We start from the raw sequence: 14,981 nt of genomic DNA, 5'->3' as shown, positions 1-14,981 counted from the left end.
CTGAAAAAATTAGCGGTTATGAACAGTTAGAAGTGAATATTTCTTGCCATTGGTTTATACGTAACTCTAATCTATAGAAGTTCAGAAAGTGATATATGTATAATCGATGGCCAGTAAGGCTGGACGAAGAGGACGAGGTCTCCATTCCAGAATGGTATCATTTTTTTTTTTGTTATTCTTTGTTTCTTTTTTGTTCCGGATGGAGAGGCCGAGGTCTCCGTTTCAGGTTGGCATTTTTTTTGGTTGGACGAAGAGGCAGAGGTCTCCGTTCCAGACTCGAGGGTTTTGAGGTTTTTCTGGGCTGGACGAAGAGGTCGAAGTCTCCGTTCCAGCGTCTAACGTGTCGTGTCGCTCTCAGGGCGACTGTGGCATTTTATGGATGTGCCAGGGCTAGTGGCTGTGAGGTTGGTTGGGTGATGCGCGTTTTCGCTACAGCGCATGTATTTCGTCAGTTGGGTATTATATTATTAGTTAGTGCTGTCGGAATGGATGTGATTTCGAGCAGCTTATGCATTTTAACAGAACCAGTAAGATTGCGGTGTGTGGGAGGTTGGAACGGATGTGATTCCAAGCCACCCGCGCAAAATTACTTGTTTTCGTCATACGCGTGTTGTTTTATTAACAAACGTATGTTAAAATAGATGAATAAAGCGAGTTTAAAACGAAGCGTAGAGGCTGACGAAGGTATGGATTTAATTTTGAGCGACAGCTCATGACGAATAGCGAAAATCGTAATTAAATTCGAAAGTGTACCAACTGCCGGTGCTTACATGCAGATTGGCGATGCGTTCTCCACGACGCGTTCTATCTGCACGTACCTTTCTGAGATTGCATGCAACCCTGTAAAAAAAAAATTTTTTTGTTTTTTTTTTTTTTTTTTTTGTGAATGAGGGTATAATTAATTTTGAATTAGGTTTCTGCCTTAATTTTTGTGCGTAAGTCTGTTTTCGGACTGTCTGAGGTGTCAGTATGGGTCAAAAAGGCCGACCCCGCTTTTGTTTCTTTTGCGGGTTTTCGGTACCAGCGTGCGTTATTTGGAGCAGCACTAAAAAAAAAATAAGCAAATATATGTACACACCTACGTTGGTATAAGCAAACGGACAGCCAGTGCACGGACTTCTCCGCTTAATTGATAAATGGACCCACTTTTTGACCCGTTTTCATTTTTTACTACTTCTATCACCAAGGACCAAAATCTACCAATATTTCAGTATTTTGGCATTCAAAAACAAAGACTGCGATCATTTGGTAAACGTATTTAATTGCCGAGTCCACCCAAATAACACTTAGTGGTGACACTAACCAATTTTGAAAAAATTTGTGTACAAATTATGAGATGAATGTTGCAAATGAGTACGCAAATATTTTCCTACGCTATTTCCGTCAGTTTATGTGAATAAATTTGAGCGAAAAATGAACGTTTTAAGCAAATGCAATTCCAAAAGGGTGAGCATTATATAGGCATACGCTATTTATATACGAATTTACATGTATTTCTTGCCTTGTTTACATGTTTGTAAAAAGGTTATTTCCGTGAAATGTGCGTTATTTGTTTTTCATTAAATCATGAATTGTTTTGTACAAATATTGACTCTCGCTACTGTTTAAAAAAAAAAAATCTACTAACATTCTTGTTAACATTAAAGGTCCGCGCCCTGGTACAAGCATACCAAAGGCAACGATAGCAAAAAAACGGATTCATACTTATATACTTGTATTCAACGGGAAATTCTGAGGAATTGAAACAACGGAAAATACTTTTGTAAATGGAATGATTTTTTTTCGTTTTTCATTCTGGATTACGGCGTGGCTTGGCGTATAACCATTTTTTCATTTAAAATTTCTTCTAAATCAAGTTGAAAACGAAAAGTGATAAGCTCATTGAACGCTACTAGAGTAGGCGGTATATAATTTTGATATGCCCCAATTCTGGAACGAATTGTATTTGCTCCATTGGATTACGAAGTGTCATTTTTATAGATGCAGTACCCAAATCTATTAAATGTAAAGTTGTGAGATCACCGTCCAGCACCAAATCTATTAGTTTCGAAACTTGACGTACGCTTTCGGAAATGCCGGATAAGCCAATAGTGTCAGGAGCATGTTTTTTAAGCGATTCTGTAACTAAACATGCCATACGAACATGTATGTTATGTGGCAAAAAAGGCGCCCATCCCAATCGAAGCCCCAATTCAAATGGCTTACGACCACCTTCGCAAGCATATTTTCTCGTGATGTATAATCAAGGTGCAGTAGCCAATTGGATGAAACCTCAAAACTGTGCATTCCAGGTTTCCAGTTCTCCAATGGCAATGATTTAATAAGGTATGGATGGTTTGCAACTTCATTAAAATTTACTTTAAGTTGTAGTAAGATGAATGTGATAAGATCTTCGTATGACAATATTAAATTAACAAGCATATCACGCTCTGTTTTGTAACAAGTTTCACGAGTGTTAACATTTATAAATCCGATATTCAAATATGTAAACAGATAGCTTTAATAAAATCTGTCACGCGCATTAGCTATTTAAAGAAAGTCTGTAGCAGATAGTATATATATATCTTCAGCCGATGAGTACGCATTAGCAATATTGCATTTTTTTGTCCAGAAATCAGGTGTTTTTATTATCTCTGTATAGTCTTCTTGATTTGCTGGAAATGCTTCGGTAGGAAAACCAACGTATAAATAATAAAACAGTTTCCAAATAATTTCGTTGTCGAGCGCATGAGAAAACAGAGACGAAAAATACTGTCATGTGGCCAAATTTCTGGACCGATATATGTAGCTACATGCCCGGAATAATAAAGACATTCAGTTCTACCGAAATGCGATCACATGTATTTGCATCCTTTGTAGGTTCATTATGTATATATAACTCATAATAATCCGTACAGTATTGCAATGTATGTCGTATTAGACGACCCAAAGGGTTTGCTAGTTGTTTGTAGCGCTCGGTGTTATATGTCAGCATACCTTCACCACAAATTACAACTAATCTAGAAAAAAATGTTACGACGCGCAGTATATCATTGGCAGACATGTGGTCTGGTGATATTATATGTATGGTCATTAAGAAACTTTTCAATCTTTAAAGCCGAAATAAAGATTCTCTCAGATGGTATTTGATTCAATAGAGCTATTGAATCGCTCTCTTTTAGACCGATACATTCGCCACTTTGGTTGTGACTATCCTCGCCATCTGAACCTATGACTATCCAGCGTTCTTCTCGGGCAGGATCCGATATTTCTTGATCAAAATCCTTTAAATATTCGTTGCGTTTTTTACTTGGCAAAAAGCAATATTTGCAAAGTATTGCACAGTGATTAATCTCCGGGGAATTGAGATCCATTGGCATTTCACTGCTTTGTATGCCTTTCCCATACGTATTTTGAGCTTTTGGTTGAACGAGGATTTGAAAAAAAAGCAGTTGCCCAATCTCCAACACCACAAGGGCAACGTAAAATATTGAAAAGTAAAAACCAGTGATCCTCTTTAGTTGCAATAAGCAAGTGCCAGGCAATCAGCTTGCCAAGCCATATTTTTAAATTATCTGAGAAGTCCTCATTAGGGCTCAATTTGCGCATGAACGTGAACAAAATTGATATAGAGCGCTTCAAACGGGCTACATAAGGAATTACAGCAGCATCGTGAACTTTTCGCTGTTCGATTTGTTCATTTAGTGTAAGCATTGCCAAGCAATTAGGTGAAGTTATATCCTCGATCGTTCTGTCGATCTTTACTTTAATAATTTTTGCCTTGATGAGATTTGTTGCATGAATGTTAAAGACTAAATCATAGAGATGGGCCAAGGAGCGGAGGTCCTTTCCAAATTTTTTTTTTTTTTTTTTTTTTAAAGGCGGGCAACTTTGTACGTGACACTTTCTTTCAAAATCACACCATCTCTGCGAAAGGGATTTTGTAACTTGAGCCTGTCTCCATATGTGTTCTTGTGCATTTTCTACACGTGTTTTTTGCTTTTTCCACATCATACATATTACCAGTAAGTTTGCTTTGTGGCGCTTAATAGAGTGCGTGATTTTCGTATGTCTCCAATAAAGAGTTTCATAAGAAAATCCAACTCGAATTGTTTGACCATGTCTAACTCAGCGCAATGATATAGTTCCTTTTGTTGTTCGCAAATAAGAGGCCGTAACTGCGTGTTGACGAAACACTATTTTGGTGTTGCAACACTTTTTTGCTCATATATTACTTTAGATGTGGTTTCGATATATTGTAATGGCTAAATATTGGGATATTGTGCTATTGGCATCATCTTCGCGTGTGCAAGTGCAAGTGTACTTGTGCTCACTGCAGGCGCTGTTGCCGTTGAAAGCACCTCTATTAGTGGTGTGGCAGCTTTTGCAGTGACCTCTTGGCCAGTTAGCTGTGCAGCGAACGACACTTGCTCTGGTAGAGACTCGACGTAATTTTCTTCAATTGCTCCATTGCAGTCTATGTCACCACTTACAATATTTTGTGATCCTGCAGCTTTTTGTTCATCAAAGTCCGCGGACCGATTATACGCTTGAGCTAAAAAATGTACTTGTTGCATTTTCCAATGTTTCAGTTGCGTTCAATTGTGCTGGCACATATTGCTTCGGATTTTTGTTTAAATGTATTATTTTATCTAAAATATGCGCAACTTTTGCTTTCTTAGTATCATCATTAAATTGCAAAATTTTATTAAATTCTTTAACCATATATTCTCAACATAATCTAAACATAAATCTTTCAATTCAGGCTAACAAACGAAATTCAACTCCGTTTGTTTGAATAAAAATACGTTTAAGCACTCGCGGTTCGGGCCGCAGTGCGCCAAATATAACCAAAAAATATAGGAGAGATTCTGCTATAGGCAGAAGGAGTCTCTCTTCAGATTATTATAAAATTTTTGATTTTTAAAAATTGGATTATCTTGACAAAATTCCTGTTGGCCTCGTGCCGTTGGCCGAGTGCATATGTGTTCTCTGGCAGACAATGGATCTGCGTTAGGGTCCTCGCTCGGGGCGAGTGAATGTGGGTTGACTTTTGGAAATTTAAAATATACAAAGGGCCGAAAGCCCTTAGATTCTGTGGCAGATCGGTTCGCCCTTCTGCGGTAGGCTTTTCTGGTGTCCTCGTTCTGGGAGATCGAGTGAGTTGGGGTTGCTTGCTGTGCCCTCGCTCGGGGTGAGCGAGTGAATTTGGGTTGATGGTTGGCTTCGTTCCGGGTGGACGAGAGCTGGGTTTGATTTTTTTTTTTTTTGAAAGTAGGGATATGGAGGAACGGAGGGATTGTTAAGAGGAGCTCGTCGCCTTCTCGCAATCCGTCTCTTCCGGCGGAAGAAGGATCAGTTTGACCAAAGGTCGTCTGACTTGTTTTGAGGTCGACTACGCGTACTCGGTCATCTTCGTCGGGGTGTACGTTGACAACTCGAACTAACCTCCATTCGTTGGGAGATAAGTTGTCCTCTTTGAAGACAGCGAGATCTCCCACTTTTATATTTTGTCTGGGATGCTTCCACTTCACTCGTTTTTCAAGTTCGTATAGATATTCGGTTTTCCATCGCTTGCAGAAAGTGTGATGGAGGGCCTTGAGTTTCTGCCACCGATTGATCATCGCGGCAGAGCTCTCACTAGCATCCGGTTCTGGCGGAGCCAGTAGGTGGCTTCCCGTGAGGAAATGGCCTGGGGTAAGCGGCTCTAGGTCCGTTGGGTCGTTGGACGCCGGACTGAGCGGCCGCGAGTTCAGGCATGCCTCGATCCGGCACAAGAGTGTGTGGAATTCCTCGAAGGTGAGTTTGTGTGGTGAGGCTACCTTTTTGAAGTGGCTTTTGAAGCTTTTCACTCTAGCCTCCCACAGCCCTCCCATATGGGGAGCGCCCGCAGGGATGAAATGCCAAGTGAGTGATTGGTGGCTGTACTTCGAGACAGCATTGTCTCGGGCTTGTGAAATGAAAGTTTTGAATTCCGATCGTAGGGATCGTGAAGCTCCGACAAAGTTTGTCCCATTGTCGGAGTAGAGGTTTTTGGGACATCCGCGTCTAGATATGAAACGGGCAAAAGCCGCAAGAAATTATGGGGTGCTGAGGTCAGTAGTGGCCTCCAGATGAATTGCTCGTGTGGAAAAACACACGAAAAGGCAAACATAGCCTTTGGATAGGCGACACCCCCTGCCGCGGTAACTTTTGATGTCAAAGGGCCCGGCGAAGTCGACTCCAGTATTCGTGAATGCACGGCTGAATGTCGTGCGTTCGCGAGGGAGAATACCCATAAGTTGGGTCTCAGCACGCTTTCGGTGTATATTGCAAACTTTGCAATTATGAATGGTTGCCCTAATCATGGTTTTAATGTTAGGTATCCAGTATTGGGTGCGTATCAGACGCAACATGAGTTGATTTTCCCCATGCAGACTTTGTTGATGAAACACTAAAACTGTCAGACGGGATAACCTGCAGTTGTATGGGAGGAGGATTGGGTGGCGTTCATTAAAAGCTAAGTCCTTTGACGCCCCGAGTCGCTCTCCTACCCGAATGATGCCATGTTGGTCTAGGTAGGGATTAAGTGAGAGTATTGTACTTTTCCCTTCAATTGGTTTTCCGGCCTTTAAGTCTCTATATTCTGAACTGTAATGTTGTTTCTGATATATTTTAATTAAAGGTCGTGTACCTAGTGGCCTTAATTTCATCAGGGGAGATTAAGTGCGACATGACCTGGAATGAATTTTTTGTTTCGGGGTGGGTTCTTCGGTAGAACCTTATAACGTATGATAAGACCCGTAGAGCCCTAGGTAGGTCGGAAAAGCGTTGAAGAATATCCGTAGGATATACGGTTGTTGTTGCGCAGGTCTTTTCCCTCTTTTCCTCTACGGAGGTGATGTATTCACTTTGTGCTGGCCATTGGGAAGTGTCTTCTTGCAGCCAAGAAGGTCCCTGCCACCACAACGAATTGTTGACCAATTCAGACGCAGGTAATCCTCTGCTACCTAAATCTGCTGGGTTGGACTCTGAGTTCACGTGCAACCAGTCCTTATTTCCTACCATGTCGATGATCTTGGTGATCCGATGTGCGACGAAGGTTGACCAGGAACAGGGCTGCTTTCGTATCCATGCTAGTACGATAGTTGCATCCGTCCAAAAGTGCACTTTCACTGCTCCCAATTTGAGGTTAACTTCCACTTTCGGATTTTTAATATAGACGTAAATACGCGTCTTTTGATACCTCACACGAAAATCTTGGCCCAACTTTAGGGTGAGGCCCCTATACTGCACTACTACCTTTGTTTTGAGCAGCCTGGTACTTGAACAGATTTTAGCTTCAGGGAAGTGGTGGTTGAGTTAAGAAAATTCTGTAATTCTGGGCAACTTTGTTAAGCGTCTGCAATATGTTCAAAATTAATAACATTGTCGCTTGATATTAAAGGATTAATGCTATATAACGTATCCGCAGTTAGCGCCTCTACCGCTGGTGCTTTTATACTCTGTGATTTCCTCGTGGCATCTTCTAGGTGCTTCCGGAATTTACTTAGTTACCGCCATATAATTATAACTACAGATGTACGTATATAGCTTCTCTCATACCCTATGCGCTTGCATGTGTGAGCGACACTTCCACAATCACAATTGCATACCTTTAGCAACATTTCAGATAAGATATCTGCATGTTCTTGTGCGTTGCTTCTCCGCCGCGTGCACGCGTATGTGTAGACATAATGATTGAATTATTGATGTGAATTCAAGTCACTGCTTAGCATCGGCCTAGAGATGGCAGTACCCCTTAGTGCCGCCAACATTCGTAACACTGCCCTCCACCTAAGTCTGATCGTCCCGATCAAACAAATCTCTCGATCTAAACGTTGCCAGAATGGATCCATGCCAAATGGACCAATTTCATTTTGGTTCGTGGTTGACCGATGGTTTGTATGCGGTACACTACATCATTGATCCGTTTTACAACTTTGTATGGGCCTTCCCAATTACACTGCAATTTCGGGGACAAACCTTTTTTACGTTGTGGGTTATATAAAAGCACCAAATCTCCTTCCTGAAAACCTTCCGAATTAATTGCTTTATCGTATCTGGCTTTCATCTTGTCACTCATAATCTTTGTTCGTTGCCTTACCAGATCATGTATTTCTCTTAGCTCTTCTTCCAAATCACCAGTGGATTTCTTGACATTTCTCTCCGCATTGGCATATATCCCAAACTTCAAATCAGCTGGCATTGCCAAAAGTTACTTTTGCAGGAGTTGGGCCCGTTGTCTCATGCACTGCTGATCGGTAAGCCATCAAGAATAATGGTATGGGGGTGCCCCACTCTTTATGGTACTTGTCTACTCCTTTCCTTAAGTGCTCCTCCAATGTTCTATTGAAACGTTCTACCATACCATCGCATTGAGGATGCAATGCAGTTTCCGTGTTTTTCGAATGTTCAATGATTTACACATTTCCTGGAACACAGCTGATTCGAAATTCCTGCTTTGGTCAGAATGTAACTCCATTGGTACACCATACCTTGCAACCCAATTGTTTATAAACACTTCTGCTACCGTTTCCGCTTCTTGATATGGGATTGGGTATACCTCTGGCCATTTGCTGAATTAATCCATAACTACCAGTACATATTTGTTTCCGCCGTTGCTAGTAGGAAATTGACCGGCGACATCCATAGCGATCCTTTCAAATGGCGCACCTGAGTTATACTGATTCATCTGGCCATGACTTCGGTTTTGGGCCCTTTCGCTCTGCTGCAAACCTCGCAGTTCGTAATCCACTCAGTGTCCTACTGACGGCAACCAACCCAATAGGATCTCTGTTTAGTCTTCTTGAGTGTCTTCGTGATTCCAAGGAGACCTCCGCTTGGCCATTATGCAGCTTGCTGAGCACGTCAGGAATCCTCTTTCTCCCGTACTCGGTGCAAGCAACCGGATATCAATTCTAAACTGTTCCACTGTACCCAATATGACTTCGCAATGGGACTCTCTGCTGACATCTCCTCTCTGCTTGGTCTTTCGTTTCGTTCGAGCCCTTGCATAACATGTGACAGATCTGTATCTTCTAGCTGACACTTTCTTAGCTGTTCCTTGTCCCATTCATCCGTACACGTTATAGTTATTAGCCGGACAGCTATAATGTCTTCTTTACTCTCGGCCTACTACCTGATGCTAAATGGAAATGTCATAGCTTTGTAGTCGCTCGATCCACCGTGCTTCCGTGTACTTCCGGATTACGGAACTGCAAAAGCCATTTTAACTCTGCGTGATCTGCCCTGACACGGAATCGCTGGCCGTAGAGGTATTTGTGAAAATGTTTAATGCACTCTACGAATGCCAACAGCTCTCTCCGCGTAACGCATAGTTTATCTCTGGTTTTCCACACGAGCGGCTGTAATATGCAACTAACTTCCCCTGTCCATCGACCAGTTGTGATAAAACGCCTCCTATAGCATATCCACCCGCATCTGTGTCTAGAATAAATGTTGCTCCCTGAATCGGATGTGGTAACATTGGGGCAGTACACAACCGCTCCTTCAATGTTTGGAAAGCCACCTCTTGCTCCTTCTTCCATTCAAAAGCTTTATTTTTTCTTGCAAGCTCATGGAGGCTATGGGCTACGCTGGAAAAATTTGGTACAAATCGGCGGTAATATGTGCAAAGCCCAAGGTGAACAAATTTCACTTAATCTCTCTTCGCTACACTCAAATCCGAAATAAAAAGATTTATAGTTTTTTTTTATAAACGTTACAAATTCACAATTTTATTTTATTATTCAATAATTATTTTTATTTCTTTCCTATTCACTTTCTTCAAACTTGGTAAAATTCAAAGTATTTAATGTACATATATATATATGTATACACGACTTTGTAGAAGGAGCGCGTCCGCGTTTTCCGATTGATAGTGCTAGACTAAATCGTTGAAAAAAGGATCGTTGCTGACGATGGCAGTGCTTGTGAATTTGCGCCTTTCCACTCGCCGCGCACGGCTGCACATAAGAATTTCGCCGCCGTCTGGATCTTGGAGGCGGCGTAAACATCCTGCCCTCCCTTCAGGGAGGTGCTTGTAAGGACCTTCTGCAGTTCCTGCAAGGCGCGGATGGTGATATTTGAGGCGCGACTGGCTATATTACGTCGTTGGCAGGCCTCGTGGGGTGCGCGTGATCGTGCGCTTGGCCATATGTTCCGGTTTGGGGGTTGCCGCTGGTTTCTTCGATCGATCCGCTGCGCGTGGTAGTGGAGGCAGAGCCGACACTGAAGGCAGTTGTCGGTCTCTGCCGTGAGAGCCAGATGGATGTCGTCCTGGAAGTATAAGAGCAGACAGAGAAACGAGAAGTAGTTGGATACAGCGGATGATAAACGGAAATTTAATTATACAGGGGAAGCGTATATCAGTTTAGAGCGCTGTGATCGAAGAGTGCTCCATTGGAAGGAAGCACAGTTTAACTAAGGGGCGCATGACAAGCCCATTTTGGGTGCGAACCTCTACAACACGAACATGGTTGTCAGGTCCGAGGTGAACGTTCTCGATTCGTCCCAGGCGCCACTCGGTGGGTGGGAGTGAATCTTCTTTAATTACGACGAGGTCGCCTGGTTGAGGATTTCGCTGTGGCTTTTGCCATTTATAGCGTTTCTGAAGGTCCTTCAGATAATCCTCTTTCCAGCGTCGACTGAATTGGTGATGAAGCGATTTGAGCTTTTCCCATCGATTTATCCAGGAGAGGTCTTCCGCGTTTGGCTCAGGAATGGCTAGTAGCGGTGCACCTCGAACAAAGTGACCCGGAGTGAGCGCTGTGAAGTCAGCTGGGTCCTGAGATAGTGAGGTTAGAGGCCTCGAACTGAGAACTGCTTCAATACGCACCAACAGCGTCGTGAATTCTTCGAATGTAAACTTGTGGGATGCAGGGGTTTTTTTAAGTGGGTTTTAAAACTTTTTACTGCGGATTCCCACAAGCCGCCCATATGAGGGGCGCTGGGTGGAATATATTGCCAGTTTATTCCCTGGGGAGCATATTTCTGCACAATTTCCACAGAGCATTTGTTAAGAAATTCAACGAAGTCGCGTTCGAGTGCGAGCTGAGCGCCAATGAACGTTTTACCATTGTCGCTCATCATTTTTGAGGGATAACCTCGTCTACCAACGAATCGGGCGAATGCTGCGCGAAAGGCTTCGGTGGTAAGGTCGGAGCATAGCTCGAGGTGTACTGCCTTTGTGGAAAAACAGACGAATACAGCCACGTACCCTTTTCTGATAGTGGTCGACCTCAGAACCGATGCTTTTATTTGGAATGGACCTGCAAAGTCTACTCCTGTTGTGAAAAAGGGGAGTAAGAAATTGCAGCGCTCAGGTGGTAGAGCTGCCATTATTTGCGTGCGCGTTTTCTGTTTGAAAAGCGTGCAATATTTGCATTGAAAAATGCATTTCTTTATAAAAGGCTTTAGTTTTGGTACGTAGTACTCTTGCCTCACCATTTGGAGCATTAACCGCATTTCTGCATGAAGAAGCAGGCGGTGTAAAAACTCCAGATACAACTGTCAGAGCCTTGAATCCGGAGGAAGGATTACTGGATTCTTCTCGTTGTATTGCATTGTAGAATGTTCCAATCTTCCACCGATACGTAGGAGCCCGTATCCATCCAGAAATGGGTCAAGAGCCAGATGGGAACTCTTTTTGCTTATTGGCATATTGTTTTGTAAGGCGCTCTTTTCCGCTTCGAAACGGCGAAATTATGCCATTGCCACAAGCCGCGTTTTCACATGTTGCAACTCTTTGTACGTCAGGTGGGGATTATGTGTTGTTGCCACAGATTTGAATTTGTTGCAGGCATTGTTCACAAAGCGGAACACGTATGCAATCACACGGAGAGCTCGAGAGTATGAGGAGAAACGTTGAAGAATGTCGTCCTCTTTCTCTAGTGCGTGATATGCTTCGACCTTGCGTTTCTCGGGTGGAGAAGCGCTACCTGCTTTCGGCTTTGGCCATGCCGAAATGTGGCAAGAAAGCCATTGTGGTCCGTGCCACCAACGTGAAGAGCCTATCAAATCATGCGGCTTGCAACCACGTGTGCCAAGATCAGCAGGGTTGTCTTGGCTAGATACATGGCGCCAGGTTCCGCTGGGAAGATATTCTCGAATTTGAGAGGTACGGTTGGCAACATAAGTCTTACAGGTCGTTGGAGATTTCTCTAGCCAGGCTAGTACAATCTCATAATCTAACCATAAGAATATGTTGCATGCTTGTAAGTCGAGCTGTTTTCGAACAGTTGAAGCCAGTTTTGCGAGTAGGACTGCACCACATAGCTCTAAGCGGGTAAGCTTACAGTTTTTATGGGGGCAACTTTGCCTTTCGCAACCAAAAGAGAAGATTTTATTTGGTTGCCCACATGTGTGCGGATGTAAATCGCTGCGCAATATGCTTTTTCCGAGGCATCACAGAACCCATGGATTTGGGTGTCTTGCCCTGGAACGACATTAACCCATCGAGGGATTTCATGTGGCAAATATCTGGCAGATTTTCTGCGAAATTTTGCCATTTTGATAATATCGCGGGTTTGGCGCTTTCATCCCAATCGCTTCCATCCAGCCAGATTTCTTGGAGAAGCATCTTGGCCTGGATTATAACTGGCGACAGCCATCCTGCCGGGTCAAAAAGTTTTGCAACAGAAGATGGAATTTCTCGCTTTGTGACCGCATTTTGGGTGTGTTCCGGCAGCATGGTGTATGAAAATTTATCCGAGAGCGCGTTCCGTCGAATGCCAAGAGTTTTAGTATTGGAAGTGCTCTCAAATTTTAAGAAGTTGGAGCCTAGAAGATCCTCCTTCGGAAACTGTTCTAATATGGCCGGGTGATTAGCCGTTAGTTTCTTTAGTATGAAACCAGCTGATTTTAGGGCGTTTATCACTTGAACGAGTGATTCAGTGGCGTTATCGATGGTATGACTTCTGGATAGGATGTCGTCGACATACGTTTGCGTCTTGAGAATTGTTGCAGCCAACGGGAATGTCGCTTTCGTGTCATCGGATAGTTGATGCAACGTACGAATAGCGAGATATGGTGCAGAATTGACGCCGAATGTAACCGTTTTTAGATTGAAATCTATAACATTTGAGTTGGCCGATTTGCGAAATAGGATTCGCTGAAAATCTTTGTCGTCCTCGTGTATAAGGATCTGACCGTACATTTTTTCAATGTCTCCATTGAACACATACTTATGCATGCGCCACTGTAGCATGAGATCTGGTTGGAGAGTTGGACCAGTGTATAGCACGTCATTCATGGATTTTCCTTACCCAGATTTTTAGAGGCGTTGAAAACCACACGAACTTTGGTGGTGACCTTATCTGGTTTGACTGCCGCATGATGTGGCAAGTAAAATGTGAAGACCTTGCCATTAGAAGTTATTTCGCATGGGTCGGTAGATTCCATGTGATCAAGTTCGAGATATTCTTGCAACACATTGTTGTACATTGTACCTAACTCCCCCTTTTTCTGAAGCGATCGCTCCATGCTGAAAAACTGCTGCAGAGCAGCCGGGCGGGATTTGCCGAGGGAGAATTTTTCAGGAAACACTTCCTTGAATGGAAGTCGCACAATGTATCGACCGTTTGGTGCACGTGTCGTTGTTGTTGCGTATATCTGCTCACACGCTTGATCCTCGGGGGATATCTGTGGAGGTTGTGGAATTTCCTCCTCTTCCCAAAATTTCCTCAGTTGAGAACTGAGTGTCTCGTTTGACGCTTGGACTTGCGTCGAGAATGATACAACATTTTCAGTTATTGGACCACTGAGAATCCAACCAAAAATAGTTTGTTTCGAAAGTATGCTACCGCACACCTTTTTTAAACCTTCCAGCAGAATTTGTGGAAGTATGTCGCTGCCAATGACCATGTCAGTCTGACCTGGTATGTGGCAACTGGGATCAGCGAGCTCAAGGAGTTTGAACTGCTGCCAGATTTTGCGACTAATGGTGGATGTTGGCAGATTTTTTGTCAGTTGCGCCTTTGTCCTTTTCATGGCCTTGGATGCAACCAGTGTCAAAGGACAAAGCTTGGAGGACTTTTTTATGACTTGTCCACCCATGTCAGAAATTTCGAACTTTGAATCTTCGAATGGAAGTTTCAACCGTTTTTGAACTTTCGAGGAAATGAAAGTTCTTTCCGAGCCCTGATCAATAAGGGCTCTCAGTTGAAATACTCCCCCTTCGTGTTCCACTGCGACCATAGCAGTAGGAAGGAGAATTTGGTTATCATTGGCTGCACGCATTGATTGAACCGGTGCCTGTTTTGAACAACACGGTAGCTCGCTAGAATCGGAGCTATTCTGCGTTTGTCGAGCGGGAGGTTTTGACTCAGCAGTTGTGTGCTGCACGTTTGGTGCATTCGTTCACGGGGTGGAACGTTGAGCTTGTGGGCTCGCATGCAACAGCGTGTGATGCCGTTGATGACATGTCGAACATGACCACTTGCTCGTGCACTCATTGATGATATGAGTGCTGCTAAGGCAGTTTGTACACAGCTTAGCTTGTTTAACGAATTCTGTCCGGTTTTGCACAGACATTCGTTTGAAACGTGAACAGAATCTAATAAGGTGCGGGGAGTTGCAACATTGGCAAGTTTCCTTTTTAGATTCTTCCACAAGGATTTGCGTCCTGTTGAAGGACCTGTTTTGCGCAGAATTTTGATGAGCGACTGGTTTTTTTTGCTTGGTTGAAGCCCTTTCAAAGACCCTTTCAACGACTTCATATCTCGAGGTGAGAAAGTCGTTCATTTGTGACCATGATGGTAGATCTCTTCGAGAAGAAAGAGACTGTTCCCAAAGTGACAGGGTTGTTTCTGGGAGCTTTAATGAACAAATGTACACTAGAATCGGATCCCAACTGTCTGTCGTAACTCCTTGGGAGTGAAGGATGGATAGGCAGTTGTTGATTGTATTTTGCAATTTCTGAAGTTGCTCACTGTTTTCGGATGGAATAGTGGCAAGAGTCAGTCAGGTTGTCAACCAATATG

General features: G+C 43.2%; 1 pseudogene; it reads right to left on the bottom strand.

Annotated features, from left to right (window-relative positions):
* Positions 1-1,891: 1,891 nt before the first annotated feature.
* LOC137235001 (ectopic P granules protein 5 homolog) lies at positions 1,892-4,556 on the bottom strand (annotated as a pseudogene).
* Positions 4,557-14,981: the final 10,425 nt, after the last annotated feature.

The sequence above is a fragment of the Eurosta solidaginis genome, chromosome X, assembly GCF_040869045.1.
Source record: "Eurosta solidaginis isolate ZX-2024a chromosome X, ASM4086904v1, whole genome shotgun sequence".
NCBI lineage: Eukaryota > Metazoa > Arthropoda > Insecta > Diptera > Tephritidae > Eurosta > Eurosta solidaginis.
Note: the sequence above shows the minus strand (reverse complement) of the source record. Positions and strands in the feature narration are given on the sequence as shown.